Below are 21,146 nucleotides of genomic sequence, written 5' to 3'. Positions count from 1 at the left end.
TGGGGGGGACCCCTATCCTAATAACCCCCACCACCAGTTGCTTGTTTGATGTGTTGCATAGAAGCTACAGCAATGTCACCGCGATTGAGTTTGTTTAAAAAAATACATTCAAATTATCCGATTTTTTTCTGCAGAAACGCCATCTTATTCAACATAAATCGGTATGAATTCATAAATAGGTGATAATCAACATAAAGATACCACGCAAAAGTTTGTGTGGCTGCAGAAGCGCAAGCTTTCAATCAATTCAAAATCCAAGCCGATGTGTTGAAAATAGACATGTTGACGAATAGTACGGGTGACACGGCGGTCTAGTGGTTAGCGTGCAGACCTCACAGCTTGGAGACCATGGTTCAATTCCACCCTCGGCCATCTCTGTGTGGAGTTTGCATGTTCTCACTGTGCATGCGTGGGTTTTCTCCGGGTACTTCGGTTTCTTCCCACATTCATTTTCTACCGCTTTTCCTCACGAGGGTCGCAGGGGTTGCTGGAGCCTATCCCAGCTGTCTTCGGGCGAGAGGCGGGCCAATCACAGGGCACATATAGTCAAACAACCATTCACACTCACATTAATACCTATGGACAATTTGGAGTCGCTAATTAACCTAGCATGTTTTTGGAATGTGGGAGGAAACCGGAGTACCCGGAGAAAACCCACACATGCAAACTCCACACAGAGATGCCCGAGGGTGGAACCCTGGTCTCCTAGCTGTGAGGTCTGCACGCTAACCACTAGACCGCCGTGCCGCCCCATTCCAAAACATGCTAGGTTAATTGGCGACTCCAAATTGTCCATAGGTATGAATGTGAGTGTGAATGGTTGTTTGTCTATATGTGCCCTGTGATTGGTTGGCGACCAGTCCAGGGTGTACCCCGCCTTTGCCCGAAGACAGCTGGGATAGGCTCCAGCACCCCCCGCAACCCTCGTGAGGAAAAAGCGGTAGAAAATGAATGAATGAATGAATGAATGAAAAATAGTACCATATGGCCGACTCTCCCTGTCATTTCTCATCTGTGTGGGGCAGTAAAACCCTAGACTCCCAATTACCTAGAATACAGCATACAATATATTGCCTCTCTTCCACAGCATCGTACCTACTCTTTTAAACTCGCATGACCCTTTTCCAGAATCCGGGATTGCTGGGTTTCACGTGACGTCAAAACTGGCTGAAACAGATGATGGGCAAATTCAGCTTATTTGTAAATAGAAGTCATGTGACACCAGAGAGACAAATGCTGTCCTCACATGTGGAAATCGTTCAAGTATAAATTTTGGAAAGTATTAATCCTGCAATACTCCATCATGAAGGGGAAAAAAGTTTAGGAAACAACCAAAAAAATGCAAAGAAGGGCTTTCGTCAAGTGGAGCTGAGTATGAACATTCCAGTTTGCAGTGATGTAAAATGCAAAAGGAAATTCCTCACAGCCGACAACTATAGACTCATCATTTCAACATACCGCTTCATATAAATGCTCAAATTCTGGTGCCCAATTATTCACCAAACACCATAAATAAAGAAAACTAAATGTAAAACATATGGAGGACAATCTGCACCGAATCTTCAAACTTGTGACTCAATTGTTGACAAATGCCTGCATCCGCCAGGGGCTCCATGCACAGCGTCCACTCCATGAGGGCTCGAAAGGTGGACTGGCGAGGTGTACCTGGCCTCCAGAGCAGCACCCCGGCTAAAATAGTGAGTTGTTCCGCCTAGAAGCATGCCCAGAGATGCTCCAAGGAAAAAGTGTGTTGGGGTCTACTGCTTCCAGCAGTCTGGAAATAGTGCGTGAAATCCTATCTGAAATGGCAAACAGACACTATCATCCCAGAGCCGGGTTATGAAGCCTACACTTTGAAGGACAATGATGAAGGACGCTTACAAGAAGGTATTCATGCAGATGGATCGCAAATATATATTAGAAGCATTGTTTTCATTCTGTTTCATGAGAAAAATAAGCATTTACGGCTATTTGATCGTCTTGTTTTCAACTACTGCCCCCTCCAAAAGTATTGGCATAATAAGGTCAATTCTGTTATTTTTGCTGCAGACTGGAAAGGTTTGGGTTTGACACCAAAAGATGTTATATATAATATAATATTCATTCATTCATTCATTCATTTTCTACCGCTTTTTCCTCACAAGGGTCGCGGGGGTGCTGGAGCCTATCCCAGCTGTCTTCGGGCGAGAGGCGGGGTACACCCTGGACTGGTCGCCAGCCAATCACAGGGCACATATCGACAAACAACCATTCACACTCACATTCATACCTATGGACAATTTGGAGTGGCCAATTAACCTAGCATGTTTTTGGAATGTGGGAGGAAACCGGAGTACCCGGAGAAAACCCACGCATGCACGGGGAGAACATGCAAACTCCACACAGAGATGGCCGAGGGTGGAATTGAACCCTGGTCTCCTAGCTGTGAGGTCTGTGCGCGAACCGCCGTGCCGCCCTATTATATAATATTTCAGCTTTTATTTTCAGGTATTTACATCTGGATGCGATAAACAATTTAGAAGATTTGTAAAGGAACGCCTCATTTTTAGGTGAGCAAAAGTATTGGAACATGTGACTGACACGTGTGTTTTATTGCCCGGGTGTGCCCCATGACATTGATTATCTAAACAATAAATAGCACTAAATGTCTACGCTTGGTTTCAGGTTTGTGTTTTTCCTTTGCAGACGTCAGAGGTGTAATAAACATGAAAACAATAGAGTTGTTTATGGGTGAAAAAGAAGCGGTTGTGAAGCTAGAGAAGATGGAAGATCAATCAGAGCCAAACATTGGCCATAGCCAGTACAACTATTTGGAATGTCCTGAAGAAGAAATAAACCCCTGGTGTACTAAGTAACAGACGTCCAATGGGTAGACCAAGGAAAACAACAAAATTTGACCACAGGAACATCTGAAAGCTCTAAAACAACTGTTGGTGAAATCAGTAACAACGTCCAGAGGGCAGGAGTGAAGATATCAGCATCTACTGTTCACAGAAGACTTCACGAACAAAAGTACAGAGGCTACACCAAAAGATACCAACCACTCATTAGCAAAAAGTACAGAGAAGACTCAAAAAATCTGTGACAAAGTTTAATGGACTGATGAGACAAAGATGAGCCTTTACCAAAGTGATGGAAAGTCTAAAGTTTGGAGAAGGAAAGGATCTGCTCATGACATTCAATACTGATGTCATGACACCACATTCTAGGTCATCTGTGAAACATGATGGGCAATGTTATGGTCTGGGCTTGCATGGCTTCTTCTGGGACCGGCTCATTAATCTTCATGGATGATGTAACCCATTACGGCAGCAGCAAAATGAACTCAGAAATCTACAGAAATATTTTGTCTGCGAATTTAAAGAAAGATGCATCCAAACTGATTGGGAGATCCTTCATCAAGCAGCAAGATGATGACCCCAAAACACTGCAAAAAACAACAAAGGGGTTAATCGGGGCCAGAAGTGGAAGGTTTTAGACTGGCCAAGTCAATGTCCAGACATTTTACCAGCTCAAGAGGGGACTGAGGAACGTAACCCCCCCCCCCCCAAAAAAAAAACAAACAACAACTGAAAGATGCTGCAGTGAAAGCCTTGAAAAGCATCACAAAAGAAGAATGGTGATGTCATTGGTCACAGGCTTGATGCAGTTATTGCAACAAAATATTAAGTCTTTCATTCATTCATTCATAACCGAGTTTTTTAAAACCTGGCACTCCCACATTAGACATTACCAATGCTGTATAAAACTTACACTAAACACTGAAATGCTAAAACTACTTACCATTATAAGACGTCTTGAAGTAACCTCTTTTCTTGAGAAACTTCAAACTTCTGGATAGGATTCACGATCCAACACATATGGCTGTATGTTAAAAGCGGACATTTTTAAAAGATAAATTGAGGATCCTATACTTTCCTAATTCCTATACTGTTTATCAACTCCTGGGTTCGCATCTAGTAGCACAAAATATACTAAGTCCTTCTAAGCACTTGGGAGTGTGACCACCAACAGTGGAATGGGCATGCCTGGAGGTGGGCCGTGGGTGGAATACATTAAAACAGACCGTCTTTGCGGGAAGCAAGAAATCCAAAGAAATACACTTAAATATGTGCAGAGAACGGGGCGGTACGGCGTTCTAGTGGTTAGCGCGCAGACCTCACAGCCAGGAGACCAGGGTTCAATTCCACCCTCGGCCATCTCTTTGTGGAGTTTGCATGTTCTCCCCGTGCATGCGTGGGTTTTCGCCGGGTACTCCGGTTTCCTCCCACATTCCAAAAACATGCTAGGTTAATTGGTGACTCCAAATTGTCCATAGGTATGAATGCGAGTGTGAATGGTTGTTTGTCTATATGTGATTGTGATTGGCTGGCGACCAGTCCAGGGTGTACCCTGCCTCTCGCCCAAAGACAGCTGGGATAGGCTCCGGCACCCCCACGACCCTCGTGAGGAAAAAGCGGTAGAAAATGAATGAATGTGCAGAGAACTAGAAATCTCTCTGTGGTGGTTATTGTGTGTAGCTGCTCTATAGGAGTCCACAACTCAATATAAATGGTCAAAAAAAATAGCATAATAGGTCCCCTTGAAGATTTTAGCATGAATAGTCACACATTTTGTTCGGAACATTAAAAAAAACCGTGATAATTGGGGAAAAAAAGAAGTTAATGTTTATAAAATGGGGTTTTTCACCTATATCACAAAACTGAGATGCTTTTGTGGCCCTTTCAATGACACCCCTGTCCTACCTAATGTAAGTACATCTCCAGTGAAATTCACTGCTGGAGCACGGTGATGTGAGAATGTGGGTCAGCCTTAATGGTTGGCAGAGTAAAGTATTCGTTGTCCTTTGCGTCTTCTTAACCCCAATCTTTGAGTGAATTCCTTTACATATTTGATGGAGTCGCAGTATGCAGCCAGCTGGCATTGTCCAATTTGTTTCTCAGGATCAAACAAAGGTGGCATAATAAACAGAGGCCAGGTTTGTCGATGCCCGCTAGACACACACAACAAAAAATATTCATGACTTTGTCTTCTCCTGCTTTGAAAAGTGAATCATAAATCTGCTCGATGTGTCTTTTTGCCCTCTGTCTCCTCTTCCTTAAGTATATCTATCTTTGTCTGGCTGCCTCGGTGGATCAGTGCCAACCGTGTGTCTATCCACTCAACCCCCCCATTAAGATATTAGCACGTCAACAGTGATGGAGTATGCTTCAATCATCAACCGTTTACTTTATGTGCCAATCAGCTGAGCATCATTCTGTCTGGATGCAATTCATCACTTTGTGTATTACTGATGGTTGGACTCAAGAAAAACTACGTGATGTTGCACATAATCGGTATTGGCTGATATTGGAATTGGAAATTGAGAGTTGGACAATGTCGCCATGTCGGTTTTCTGCAAAAAAGCCAATATCGGACATCCCTACTCATGACCATATATGTAGGTGTGGGTGGGAACATGGATTGATCGATAAATTGACTCTTCCCTTCACTTACCCTTCCGACTCAATATAACAGATGCATAGACACACATGGTCTTCTGCAGTTCATCTGAATAGAAAAAGGCACGTTCAAGCAGCACTACATGAACTAGATAATAATTGCATATCTATTATCCCTTCTTATATGGAAATTCCAACAATAGACAGGCAACTCTCACTCTTCTGGCACCCAGAGGGAAAGATATTTCACACTACAGCACGAAAAACACCAGACTTATAGCCAGGGATTTTTCTGTCGTGTAGGTTTATGAGAGCTGAAGAAAATATGTCTTTTTTTTTACTGCAGAAGGAAGAAAGATGTGCTTCAGTCATATTTGCATTTTGCTGACGTGACTTAATATTGGGCACGAAATGTACTAGTATGAGACAGTTTGAGAGAGTACCAGACAGTGGAAAACAAGATGCATGGAGGAAGGAGGCTGTACTGATACTTTCAATTCATTCATTCATTCATTTTCTACTGCTTATCCTCATGAGGGTCACAGGAGTGCTGGAGTCTATCCCAGCTGTCTTCGGGCAAGAGGCGGGGTACACCCTGGACTGGTCGCCAGCCAATCACAGGGCACATATAGACAAACAACCATTCACACTCACATTCATACCTATGGACAATTTGGAGTCGCCAATTAACCTAGCATGTTTTTGGAATGTGGGAGAAAGAAAACCCGGAGAAAACTCACACATGCACGGTGAGACCATGCAAACTCCACACAGAGGGTGGCATTGAACTCGGGTCTCCTAGCTGTGAGGTCTGTGCTGTGCTAACCACTAGACTGCCGTGCAGCCCGATACTTTCAATTATTTATACTGAATTTCATTCAGCTGTCATTACTTTACATTCAATTTCTTTATTGATTTATACATTATATCAGTGGTGCCACCAGGAGGACTGCCGACTACTAATCTAAGAATGCAGTTACCCATAGGATAAAGCATATTAATATGAACTTTTTCTTCTCACATTACATGTTTGTGCTAATTTTCCTTTTTGTCTTTCTTATATGTTTTTGTCTTTAAAAAGTTACTTTTAAAAAGCATTCGCAACCCCGCAAATTTGTGGATTTTTGTTCAAAATATATTACATAAACATATCCACTTTTTAAAGTATCCAAAATCACGCGTTTTTTTCCCCAGCAGAAAACACATCTCATTTGCTGTAAATTGATCATTTATAAACATTATAATACACGTAAAATGTGCATTAATTGATTCATTTTTTACCGCTTAACCTCACGAGGTTCGCAGGAGTTCTGGAGCCTATCCCAGCTGACCCCAAGTGAGAGGCAGAGTACACCCTGGACTGGTCGGCAGCCAATCACAGGGCACATATAGACAAACAACCATTCACACTCACATTCATACCTATGGACAATTTGGAGTCGCCAATTAACCTAGCATGTTTTTGGAATGTGGGAGGAAACCGGAGTACCCGGAAAAAACCCACGCATGCACAGGGAGAACATGCAAACTCCACACAGAGATGCCGGAGGGTGGAATCGAACTCGGGTCTCCTCGCTGTGTGGCCCGCAAACCACTTGTCCGCCGTGCAGCTGTAAAATATGCAGCATACTGTAAATGTACCACCGTTACAAAATAGCCCACAGGTTTTACAAGTTTATGTCTTTATACTTCACCCCGCCCTCGGCCATCTCTGTGTGGAGTTTGCATGTTCTCCCCGTGCATGCGTGGGTTTTCTCCGGGTACTCCGGTTTCCTCCCACATTCCAAAAACATGCTAGGTTAATTGGCCACTCCAAATTGTCCATAGGTATGAATGTGAGTGTGAATGGTTGTTTGTCTATATGTGCCCTGTGATTGGCTGGCGACCAGTCCAGGGTGTACCCCGCCTCTCGCCCGAAGACAGCTGGGATAGGCTCCAGCACCCCCCGCGACCCTCGTGAGGAAAAAGCGGTAGAAAATGAATGAATGAATGAATATTTTGTCATCAAGCGTTTTTCACACCTTCCTTGAACGCACCATAGTTGTGTGATGTTACACTGTGTTCACTGATCATTCATTGGCCATGAGTATCTATACATTGCAAGTGAACAACGGCAATTGAAGAGCAAAGGGATGGCTTCTGGAGCTGAATCTCATCTAATAATTACAACAGTCCCTTATTACTGCAAATGTTGATATGAAATTGGAGGAGAATGTCAAACCTGCTAGGATCGATGCGAGGTGTCGTTGCTCCAAAGCCGGTATTAGTCACTGCTTGGCCAGGTATTTCAGTCACAGGCATTTCAAAGCCTGGTGCCAGCTGCAGATAGTGCTTATGGTGAAAAGTAGCTGTAGCAAATGTAGAATTACTACACCCTCTGCTTGGACATTAACAGTGCGGCAGCTGTTCAACTCTGATGGAAAAACACAACATTACTTTTTGACACCAGCCCCCATCGTCACATTGGCAGTAATATCCACAGCATCTGCTGTAACTAGCACACCTTTTCTTCTTTCCTTGCATCAAAAGCGTCAAAAGCATGAAAGCCTGAAAGTGTCTTGACCTTGATTGAAAAACTCTGTCTTTCCATTGAAAAAAAAGAGAGATGACAAGGCCTTGAGTGATACATCCTGCATTTGCAGCAAAGAACACATTTAATGTTGTAAATGTTCAGTTGTTCAGAAAGTTATATGTGATTGTCCAACACCTCCAAAATAACATCCTTTGTGCTGCCTTTGCTGCTTCAATACAACACAGGCGCGCTGCTGTTTTTGAGGACCAAAAGCAAAACCGCTATTCAAAGACCAGCTTTATCAGTAGTTCACAACTGGTGGGTCAGGACCCAAAAGTGGGTCGTGGACTCATCGCAGACAGATTATCAAATGCTGATTGTCAGTTTTGATTTTTGCAAATGAGATATAAATACAAATAGGGCTATTTAAATGTAGATTTATATATATATACACATACATATATACATATATATATACATACATATATATACATATATTTATATATGAAAAATTTATTTTTTATTTTATAATACATGCTTTGTAAAAGCATATAGTAAAATAATTAAAAAAGTAAAATAAATTTGTTACGATTATTTATATTATGCTTTGTTTCTTACACATTCATTTAATGTGTTCCTTCTGTTTTTAAATTAAATTAAATTAAATTAAATTAAATTGTTAGGGCTGATCACACATACTAATAAAGTTACATATTTGTTAACTGTTAAGTTATTTTATATGTATTTCGATTGTTATAATTAAGGGCTGCTTAAAAATACACCACTCAATAAAGTCTGAGAATTAATGTCAGATGACGATACCAGTTGCATCAAAACAAGTAATGAAAACGGGGCTATATAATATATTAATATCTCTTACAAAACGTTTTACAATCTTTTGCGACTTTTGTGGCATTTCAAGTAAAAGGATACCCACTCAACAAATAAAAATACACACACAGCTTTATGCCATTTCTCCAGGATATAAATAAATCTTTATAGGCTTAATTTTGCATGCTGATATTGAAAGGTCAGACTTCCCTCTAGTGGCCATATTGAAAAATTACAGTTCCCTGAAGAATAGATTCTCAAATCTTCAGGTTATGATTTATGTTGCCATGATGTGTCATTATACTAAATAAATGCTCAACTAGAGTAGTGATATAACCTAAATTTAGATGATATAAAGTATGCCAGTAATGCAGGCTGTTGTTAGCCTATTTGTAGAAAAGGAACCTTATTTGGTCATGGCACAATGAACAAGTACAACCATGTGGTTTCTCTCAACCAATCAGTGTATACAAGTAATAATGACAAGTTATAATTATTTTGAATGAAAGATAATAATATACTTAATAAGAATATTTTTTCCATCAGACTGGTGAAACCTTTTTGGGTTTTTTGCTGTGTGGATCCACAAAGACAACAACTTATTACATACTACACAATACACCACATACAATACACTACATACTATAGAGGAGAACACAATGCTTTAAATGTCAACCATTGAATTCCCTCTTTGGAAGTCACAAGGACTCGTGCTGCAGAGCTCATGTGCCACCCTGCACTGCAAATCATGTTTAATCCCAAAGTAGGATATTGTAGGAACTGAGAGGTTAAAAATAGAAAGAGCTTTTTTTTTTTGCTTGTATAGCCCCCTTTGTCTGTGAATTTACGTAATTGCTATTAAAGCTCCTCTTAGTCAACCACCACAGCAGCAAAATAATCCACCTTGTGCATACTTCAATGCTGTTGATCAGGTGTTTGTACACGAATCTTACTGAAAAATCATCATTAAGATTCATAGTTGAAATATGTAGTTAGAAATAGAGGTTGCTTCCCTTAAAAACAGCACTCCTGTCATAGAAAGGATCTTTGACTGTCAGTTTTGTAGTAGGTTATCAAAAACAGCAGTATATTTGCCTGTTACAGCAAGGGTCTTTGACTTGACTTGAGTTTTTACAGTATATTCCTACAAAAAGCAACACAGTCTTGGTTTATACAGGATCTTGGACTAGCATTTTTGCAGTAGAGCTTTACAAATGACAGAGCACCCCTGTCATATAGAGGGTCTTAGACTGGCCTTTTTGTAGTAGGTTCTCAAAAATAGCAGTATATGTGCCTGTCACAGCAAGGATCTTTGACTTGACTTGAGTTTTTACAGGACATTCTTACAAAAAGCAACACAGTCCTGGTTTATACAGGATCTTGGACTAGCATTTTTGTAGTAGAGCTTTACAAATGACAGAGCACTTCTGTCATATAGAGGATCTTTGACTGGTCTTTTTGTAGTAGGTTCTCAAAAACAGCAGTATATGTGCCTGTCACAGCAAGGATCTTTGACTTGATTTGAGTTTTTACAGTATCTACAATAAGCAACACGGTCCTGGTTTATACAGAATCTTGGACTAGTATTTTTGCAGTAGAGCTTTACAAATGATGAAGCACCCCTGTACTATAGAGGATCTTTGACTTTTCTTTTTTCAATTGGTCCTTAAAAACATCTTATTGCTCCTGCCAAATAGAGGACCTTTGACTAGCAATTTGGCACAAAGTGGTGTTCCTGTCCACAACTCAATACAAAGAACAGCAAAATACTCATGTCATATAGATGATCTTTGATTATGATTTTTGCCATGCTTTAGATGCTCACTCAGATGAAGTCTCACATGTTGATGACTTTCACTGCTAGATTTGTTTGACTTCTGAGGCAAATAGGTAGCTGCTTTATTGACTTTATTGCTTGTAAGTTGTCATTATATTGAACTTTGTGAACATGTTCATCATAAAACAGAAAGAGGTTCTTACGGTGACGTGGGCAGCAGATGTCTGGCCTGTCTGCCAGGTCCAGTAAAGCAGCTGAAGGCCTTGAAGGACTCCTGAATGCACACATGTCTCATAGGAAGCCAGCCAGTGTCAAACCTGACCACCGCAATTGTTGCCACGAACGTAAACAAATGCACAAAACAATATCACCTCTCTTGAAGCTACAAGCACACCATCAGTGTCTTCTCTGTGAAGGCTTTGTCTCCATGGCGACAGAAGAGCCAAGAGTGGGCAACAAGAAGGGTGAGGAGCCTCCTGAGGGTCTCTGAGATGAAACAATAATAGCAGGAAGCTCTCTTCATTTATATTGTCTCTTCATCAACCTGCAGACAAGCCCACAAGAGGGTAATGAAAACAAAAACAGGATGTCAGGAGAATTTGTGTGTTCATGAGGAGCACATTCTTGACTCAGTAGACACAATGCAGGGGGTGGGGCCACTACTCCATAGCTGGTCTATGGTAAACCAGTGACTTCTTTGGAGTTGTTTTCCATCATCAACTGCCTCCCCTGACTGCACTTCACTGCAAACGTGATCAGGCTGGGCGAGTGAATTGTTTTTCTGTGATGCAGCACCACAGGAAGCCGAACGCAGAGTTGATTTGTTGCTTTTTCCACGTAGCTAATACATTTATGCAAATGCAGTTTGAGAAACAGTTGCACCGTTAATGACATGTTAGTGGTGAGTCAGTGAACGAAGTCAAGCAGGACCGATTCAGTAAAAAAATGAGTTGTGAGTTCATGACTCCCAAATCCCTACTGCCTTACATTATAAATGAATTATTGCCTTACACACGTGGCTAATGTCGCTGGGAGATGTACATACTCATTTCTGATGACGTCAGCTGCATGCCAGGTGATGGTTGATGACGTCAGTGGGGGTGTTTGGGGGATGTGGTCGTCCGTGTGATTAGCATCATCATTACCACAGGTCAAGCAGGCACACAAGCTAACAAGCTAACAAGCAAATACATAAGCAACAGAAAAGAAACACGCCCACATGGAGAACGCGGGAGTCAAAGCGTCTCAAGCTGGAGGAATCCGCGCTGTTTCTCCAGGTATAAGACTCGCAACTTTTAACCCTTTTAACTCGTTTGTTCTTCTGCAAACTCCCCAAGTAACATAATCTTGTTGGGTAAGAAATTGTCTTTTTAGAAGTGTAGCACGGCGCGTGCGCTAACTTCCCTAACTGTCAGCTCTTGTTGCTATGGTTACTGCTAGCCACTGCTAGCTAGTGGTTAAAAGTGAGTGAATATCGGACCACGTATTTAAATTACACTTGACTTCTGAGTACTACGGTACGGTATTGATAGCTTAAGGGCTAAAATACACAGATAACATTGATTATATTATTATTATTATTAGTTGTAGTAGTAGTAGTAGTAGTAGTAGTAGTAGTAGTAGTAGTAGTAGTCGTATTACTATTATTTGTATTATTATTGTTGCTGCCAATTACAGTAATCCCACGTTTATCCCGGTTAATTGGTAACAGGCCTGACAGGCCGATTTAATTCATTCATTCATTTCTACCGCTTATTTGACAAGCGTAATTATAATGCTATTACATGTGTTCCGGTGCTAGGGAAGCCGAGCGCACAGGAAGTGATGTAAGGAGTCATTTTTCAAAAGAGATCCCTCGCAGTAGTGGCCATTTTTGACGACTTTGACTGATTTTTCAAGGCGCACAGAATATTTTGCTCTATAAACGTGGTACCTACCAAAAGAAAGACTATACACAGGGAATGACTTAATAATAGCAGAACATTTGAATCACATGTTAATTGTGTTACTTTGAGCAATGAGTGGTTGTGTTCAAAGACACCATGTCATTTAAGTTGAATTCACAAGATATAATTCACAAGTTTTTTATGGGATTTGTTTGAGCACACTTAAATGCTGAAAAGAATATGCACTTCTTCTTTGTTTGACTGCAACTGGTGTTTTGGGTCATATAAAAAGTAAAATTTCTCTACTTCAAAGATGAATCGTTCATCATCCATTGTGTTCTGTGCGATGAGCAGTGGTTACTGTATATTCTGCACCATAAAGCGCACTGTATTATAAGGTTGCTATAAGGTATGCTAAAACATACACGCTACAAAAAAAGGCAACAGAAGCAAAACAGTGTGTCTAGTTGAACTTTGTTCTACTACTTAACAATACACTGACCATATTTTTTAATTAATCTTCTTCAGTCCTCATCTTCTGTATCTGAATTGAACACCTTGGCAATCAAACATGCCGGGTTCCCTCTCATCATTGTCGGAGTCAGTCTCGTTGTCAGGTGGCTGTTCAGCAATGATGCCGGTTTAAGTGAAAGCTTGGGCAACAGTTAAACTTGAAGTACCTTTTGCGTCGTGTAAAAACATAAAAACGTGCTTCAGACGCACGTGAGCTGCACCTATGTGTTGGCTAGTGTGAATTGCCATACTATTTTATAAGTGCACAAGTGTGAATGGAGTACACTTGATATGTCTGGCAAGAGAGGGTGAAGGAGTTATTTAGTGAGCCAGTTGGTGCATTGATGTAGTGATTGTTGTTGCATGTGCCGTTTTTATACGGCCTTGCACAGTGACATATTTGTTTGTTTTTGTGCACGCCAGGGTAATTAAAGGTTTGTCCAGCTCACTCCCTGTTTGTGCTTTCAGAACCAGTTCAGCTTCACTTCAGGACAATAAATGAATGTCTAAAATATTTGGGTCATAAATGGTGTGAGAGTGAGAACGCTCACGTGGCTTTGTGCATAAGGCAGAAAATGCATGTATACAGAGGTGTAAGGTATACAGTCCCTGACAAAAGTCTTGTCGCTTATCCAAGTTGTAGGAACAACAAATAATAACTTGACTTGTAGTTGCTCAATTGGAATCAGAAATGACTTATATGAAAGGCAAAGCCCTCTAGATTATGCTTTTTATATCAAAATAAAGTTTTGTACCATTCATTGAGTTTTATCATTTAATTAGGACATAAAGGTCAGATTTTGCTTGGACAAAAGTCTTGTCGCATACAAAAAAATGTAGAAATAATACATATACTTAATGTTGAATACACAAATATGCTACAATAACATCAGAACATAAAGTCATTGTACCTTGGAAAAAAGAATTAATATTGTGTATGGCTTCCATGAGCTTGGAGGACTGCATCCATACATCTTGGCAATGACTCAAATAACTAATCTGGAATGGCCAAGAAAGCAGTCTTGCAGGACTCCCAGAGTTCATCAGGATTTTTCGGCTTCATCTTCCAAGCCTCCTCCTTCATCTTACCCCAGACATGCTCAATAATGTTCATGTCTGGCGACTGGGCTGGCCAATCCTGGAGCACCTTGACCTTCTTGGCTTTCAGGAACTTGGATGTGGAGGCTGAAGTATGAGAAGGAGCGCCATCCTGCTGCAGAATTTGCCCTTTCTTGTGGTTTGGAATGTAATGGGCAGCGAGAATTTCTTGATATGATGTTGCCATCAACAGCCAACAAAAAAATCGTGTTGCATTTGCCAAGGCCCACAGCTTGCAGAAAGGATGGACAGTGGAAAAGTGGCAGAAGGTTGATTTTTCTGACGAATCATCCATTGAACTGCATCCCAATCGCCGCAAATACTGCAGAAGACCTGTTGGAACCCGCATGGACCCAAGATTCACCCAGAAAACAGTCAAGTTTGGTGGAGGAAAAATCATGGTTTGGGGATACATCCAGTATGGGGGTGTGCGACAGATCTGCAGAGTGGATGGCAACATCAACAGCCTGAAATATCAAGAAATTCTCGCTGCCCATTACATTCCAAACCATAAGAAAGGGCAAATTCTGCAGTAGGATGGCGCTCCTTCTCATACTTCAGCCTCCACATCCAAGTTCCTGAAAGCCAAGAAGGTCAAGGTGCTCCAGGATTGGCCAGCCCAGTCGCCAGACATGAACATTATTGAGCATGTCTGGGGTAAGATGAAGGAGGAGGCTTGGAAGATGAAGCCGAAAAATCCTGATGAACTCTGGGAGTCCTGCAAGACTGCTTTCTTGGCCATTCCAGATGAGTTATTTGAGTCATTGCCAAGATGTATGGATGCAGTCCTCCAAGCTCATGGAAGCCATACACAATATTAATTCTTTTTTCCAAGGTACAATGACTTTATGTTCTGATGTTATTGTAGCATATTTGTGTATTCAACATTAAGTATATGTATTATTTCTACATTTTTTTGTATGCGACAAGACTTTTGTCCAAGCAAAATCTGACCTTTATGTCCTAATTAAATGATAAAACTCAATGAATGGTACAAAACTTTATTTTGATATAAAAAGCATAATCTAGAGGGCTTTGCCTTTCATATAAGTCATTCCTGATTCCAATTGAGCAACTACAAGTCAAGTTATTATTTGTTGTTCCTACAACTTGGATAAGCGACAAGACTTTTGTCAGGGACTGTACATTACTTACATATACATATATATGCACACATTTTTTAGTTCATGCTCCCTATCCTTCTTCAGGAAAAGATCTGTTACTTTGTAGTAAAAGTCTGATCACTTCCTGTTGTGCTGTCGGATACAGTACATAATCCTACATCTTGGGAGTGAAATTCATTCATTCCTTCGGCAGGGTATCTATCTATTTAATGCTTTGACTTATTGTTTAATCTAGCTCTAGCTAGCTAGTATGAAAGTGTACAAATTGAGACACTGCTCTTGTTACATTTCAACAACCTCTCTTTTGCGCTCCAATCATCATCCCAATTTTTCATTTTCCTGACTATACCCCCGACCCACCCCACTTTTTGCCTCAATTTTTGTACACTGTCTGGGTTATTGTGCAACATTGCTCACCATAGCCAGCTCAGTGAAATATTTCTGTCACGATCGGGTTAATCGGCATTGCGTTGAGACCCCAGGATGCAGAGAGCAGGACCGAAATGCAGACAAAAGATTTGTCTTTTAATGATACTTGAGCAATACAGCAAGCAAACAGACAGCAACTACCAAACAAGCCAAACAAAATGACAATGAAACCACAAAAGAAAGAGCACACACCTGAACTAAATAGGGAGTAGGAAATTAGAGGCAGGTGCGTGAAATGAGTAGGGCTGGAGAGAATGGAAGGGAACAAGAAAGGAAGTAGTTACAAAATAAGGGCATGGATACCAGAACAGAGGCAAAGAAGGAAACTAAAAGAGCTGTCACGAGGGGGTAACGCCCACATTGTGACAATTTCTGGCTCCACCACTGCTAAAAGCCTTCTTAAAGGGTGATTTGTAGAAGTAATAATCAAATGGTTTAAAATGTCTAGAAAGTTAAATTGGGCTTCCATTTTTCTATATAAAGTTTGGATCCCCCCCCCTGTATACGGGGAAACTAAATCCCTAAACAGATTCTTGTGCTCTCATGAATCTGTCTTGATCTGGTTAAAGTCCAGGAGACTGAGTCCATACAAAGTTTTTGCAAAAGTCAAGATATCAATTTGCAAGATGTTTGGGAGTTTTAGGAGGCATTCTTGCACCCCTCACGAGCAGATGTAACCTAATAGACAGCATTTTTGTTTGGAAAATACAGGTTAGTTGGTCCAGTCTTTTCAAAGATTCAGCTCAAATGGCTCTTTATTTTGTACCACTCTGAACTTTTTATAGTATTTTATCCTCATTAGAAATTTTTCAGGGTCTGGTGGTACTCTAATAGGACTCTGGGGATCGGGAGGTCTGGGCTTCTGGACACTTCTGCCCCCACGACCCAGATAACATTAACAGAAAAAAACGCTAACCAAGGCCTACGCTAACCGAGGTTCCAGTGTTCCACTAGCATATTTTCTGGACTAGAAGTCACACTTTTTTCCATGGTTTAATATCAGTTATTGTTAAAGCTCTTTGTACCTCGGTTTGAAACACCCAATTTTTTTTTTAATGCTCACCAAGCTAAAGTTGCATGGTATTATGTGCATGACTGAGTTTTTGTGCAAATTTTGTGGCATAGTTGTACAACCTTTAGAGGTACAAATTTAGAGTTTACACACATCTCTGTACTCTATATATCCTAGCTTCCTAAAATGATACTCTCATTTCCTGCCTATTTTTTCCATTTTGTTTAGGTAGTAGTTTGATTTATATCACTCAGCTGATCACATGCTTTGATATTTCTTACCGAATGCACCATGTTTCAAAGTTTAATCCTCAATCGTAATCCCTTTCAATGCCCCCCCTCCTGGTTAGAGCAATTGTACCTAAGGTATTGTGGTGGGTTTGGACAGTGTAGAGTGGTTCTTCCGTCCACTCGCGTAATGTTTTCGGTTATATTTTATGCTACTTTTCTCATTACATTTATTACAAGAAGACGCTCCGTGCGGAAATGAAGTCCTGGGCAAGTTCGGACACTATTGACTGAGAGGGAGGAACGCTAGTAGCATGCAGGCGTGACAAATGGCATCATGACAAATTCAAGTGAGAAACCTGAGCTGGAAGACCCTCCCATCTCGCTAAGAACTTCAACGCATGGCTTCTAGAGAAAATGTGTGATGCTATTAAATAGGGACACAGTATCTTGTGAGTCACAAGATCTGGATCAGGAGAGTACCTTAAGAGGGGACGATTATATCACACAAAGAAATTGACAGATATTGATAATGAATACATTATAGTCATTACCTTTACATTTGTGGGATATTAAAGCTGCTTATTGATTGAAGTATTAATAGTTCCATCTGGTGGCCCAACCTGGTATCTCTAATGAACAATGGCGGCACACTGCCTTCACCTTAACCACATGGAGAGCTCAGTAATGTCTTGGTCCACAAGGCCAACAAGACTACAACCACCCACTCCATCAAGTTGTAGAGGATTTCCTGCTTATGGGATGCCAATGACTGCGCTCAGGGTGCCCTTTCTACCAACATAGGAGACCTCCACACACCCAGACTTATGATCTTATGATCTAAGGAGGGAGTGTGTCCCTCATCATGCCTTACAGTCCTAAATGGGACCAGAAAGTATTTGAAAACCAAAATTTTGTGAATGATTGTCTCCTAGTCCAGGGTGTACCTGTCTTGCCATAAGAAAATGGATGGAATTATTATCTCCTCTTCTTGGTATCCTCTAAGTGAGCAACCTCTATTAACATAAAAAGTCGGTGGCTCACCAGCCAGAACTTTCTGGCACATCACTGCATTTAGTCAATTTGTTGTGAAGAAATGAAGTGCTTGAGGACAAAAGGTCAGAGGACAAGTTAAACACCAGTCTACTGCAGATTCTCCACCTAAGCGTTAGGAACTCAGTAAACCATTAAATGAAATATGTTCTCCTATTTTTGCAAGCGTGTCAAACTGTTCATTCCGGCCAAGTCATCTGTCCCTCCCACGAGCAGACCCCCCCTTTCCTGCTCCAGGATGCCATGACGTGACATTCCCGTGCACAAGCAGCAAGACCGTCCTTTTTCTAAGCAATGTGTTTTTGCACTCTTGCAAGGAAACAGCTTGCCAGTGGCAGGCAGCTGCTGCTTCCTCCGTTTTTGGGGGGCAGGGGGTCCCACCAACCGTGATGCCGTGGGGGAGAGGAGGCTCGGTGGCCTTGCTGCTGCTCTCGGGCCGAAGCATGAGTCGGGCTAAGGCCAGGTATGATAAGATCTTCCTTGGCTTATTTTGACTCCTTGCTTATAGTTTTAAATGATTGTATTTTTAGCATCTGTCTCCACATCCTTAAAAGCAACTCTTGATCAAGCAAGCATGCATTCTCTTGAGGCTCATGGAATTTGCAGTGACATTTGTTGTGACACATGCATCTTTTAGAGTGGATTACATTATTCTTTCGACAGAACGGTGCTGCTATTTTGTCTTAATTATTGTGACCAAGTCAGGCCACTTTGACATTTTCTTTAGTCTTCTCCCACAGTGGCTGTAATTTGATTTTGTAATCTGTAATCTCTCTCTCTAATATGAATTCAAACCAAAAAATCCCAAGAGACTGACATATTCTCAACTAACCGTCCTGGATTAGTTTATTTGCAACAATGCAAACTCCATGAGATTTTGACCTTTAACCCTTATGGTATGTTTTCCGTCTGTTTACATTCAAATGGATGCTTTAGCTTCCGGTGGTAGTGAGCAGCAGTAAAAAGTGAAAATGACTCAGAATGTGGCGTGGGGTGGGGATGGGGGTGTCGTAAGTGATTCAAATGCAAACGGTGGCCAATGCTGACAAACCTGTTGCACTTGAGTACGTTGCGAAACGTTTTCACTCTATTTTTCTTTCGTTTCACCTTGCACACCTCTCTTCTATGTCTCATGCACACCATACCTGCCGTCATGCTCAGGTATGCAACAGGAGGAGCATCGCAGCCAGGCGTGTGTTTTTGTGACTGTCTATTAACTTGTAATTAACAAATTAAGGCTGTGTCAAACCATGAGCAAGTGTCACACATGCTCATGCTTAATTTGTTGGATTCCCTTTCCTGGTGCATGGCGTGCACACGGTGTCGGATCAGTAAATAGTCACATCTACATGAGACTGGATCAATGGGTGTAATACATGAGGCGCATCTACATGTGGCGCAATAAACGGACACACAGACAGAACCATGTGACACACCAAAAACTATAGAAGATGTTACTTCTGCGAGTCACTTTGGAATATAAGACCAAAAAGTAGCGTTGGGCGATATGGACATTCGCATGATTAAATTCAGAGCAGTCTTGTATAAAAAGCTACAAACGTTAAACCATGTAAGTAAATACATTTATTTATTGGTAACAAACTGACTAACAGCCTCTGGCACACATTACTACTAAATCTTCAACTAATTGCCCGTGCTTGTGATTAAGGAAGATGCTTAAATATAATCATTCTGTCACACACACACACACACAACCACACTAGTGTGCTAAAATAAGCTAAACCCGCTAGCTTACATTCATGATCTGTAAGAGGAGGTTCCACCAACCTTTGCTGGTATTTAGCACCATTTCAATCTGTTGAGAGGTCCGCCGAGTAAACCCTTCCCCACACAAACATGATGACAGCATTTCATTCACATTATGTCAATGTCTGCGTGATTACGCATTTAAGTCAATCCCGTTTTTATTGGCCAATTCCTCAATTCCGTTGATGTGGCAATCTGTGGTACAGGCGGCAATGCGTTAATACTAGTAAGGATTTTATGATGCCAATACCGATCCCGATAATCCATGACTGAAATCGACTGATACCAATACCGATCACATACTCTACATCCAATATAAATGCTTAAATGTACTACTGGCTATATTAGGGATCACCAAGGTTTTTTCTTATGATAGCTACATTTTTATAACATTTATTTTCGCAGCTTATTCCAAGCCAAACAAAGCCAATATGCTTGTTTTACGAGAACATGAACAAAATGCTGCTATCCTCTACTCACCTTTTGTATTTCACAATGCATTTATTTCTAGACTTCTCACATTATTAATTGAAAACATGAATGGAAAGCAGGTTTATCCACCTCTGCTGGGTCCCTCCAGCCGCATCTGCTGCCTTCTGAATTGCAGCCAACTCCTTCTTCTGTGCCCAGACAGGAGATACAATATCAGTGTGATATCAATGTACACAACTCCTGTTTCAACTTGTCACATGTCATACTCGTTGCACGTCACACATCATCCGGGGTCTGACACAGCCACACGCATACAACAAAAGTTCCTCTTGCACAAAAACTGCTCCATAGTGTCTGGATACCCCAAGTACAAGTACAGCAGGTTGGGAACCAGCCGCTCATTTTTCAGCCGAGACATTTTTGAGACACATTTTGCAGGGTGCAAAACTTATATCACTCTCAAAGACAGGAAGTCCCACAAACGGCAGACATGCTTGTGCTGGATGCTGCAGCGGGGGCAGAGCTGATCGGCGAAGGGGATCGGCGTTTTAAAGCAAGTATTGGCCGATATCAATACCATGCTTTTTCACTGATATCGGCTTAGCATTCCTAGTGCGCCCTTTTATCATTCATAGTGGTTTAAGTCATTAAAGAATTAATACCAGTATCTCTACATTAATTGTTCTGATTATGGATCATTATTACCCAGTCCTACTTTTGTGTGTATTTTTCTTTTTTTTTTTTTTTTTTTTTCCGGCAGTATTTTCTGTTTTCGGCAATAACCACCCATCTTCAATGCCCCTAACCCTCCATGCACAAGTCCCAGAGGACAGCCAAAAAGGCTGTTTGCTTTAAAATAAAGACTCAGTGAGGTACAATTACCCATCTTTGTTTAGCAAGTGCAGCAATTACCTGCCAGATTAATACTCACAGACGTGACACGTGTTAAGTGTGTGACTGAATGTCTCAATCGGTACTGGAATGTGCTTCATCCAGTATGCAGAGATATTTGTGAAAAGATCCTGGAAGCAACATACCTCTGCA

General features: G+C 41.2%; 1 long non-coding RNA gene across 2 annotated transcripts; it reads right to left on the bottom strand.

The window, feature by feature from the left end:
* Positions 1-7,675: 7,675 nt before the first annotated feature.
* Positions 7,676-12,169, bottom strand: LOC131106461 (uncharacterized). 2 transcript variants are annotated; one of them, XR_009120081.1, is made up of 4 exons: positions 11,607-12,169; positions 10,765-11,105; positions 7,945-8,023; positions 7,676-7,854 (listed from the first exon to the last, which is right to left on the bottom strand). It is a non-coding gene; the product is annotated as an uncharacterized LOC131106461 (long non-coding RNA). The 2 variants fall into 2 exon arrangements; XR_009120080.1 differs by having other exon boundaries at positions 7,945-8,019.
* Between the last annotated feature and the right edge of the window lie 8,977 nt (positions 12,170-21,146).

This window comes from Doryrhamphus excisus, chromosome 18, assembly GCF_030265055.1.
Source record: "Doryrhamphus excisus isolate RoL2022-K1 chromosome 18, RoL_Dexc_1.0, whole genome shotgun sequence".
Classification (NCBI taxonomy): Eukaryota; Metazoa; Chordata; class Actinopteri; order Syngnathiformes; family Syngnathidae; genus Doryrhamphus; species Doryrhamphus excisus.
This window is presented reverse-complemented; position numbering and strand designations above follow the sequence as displayed.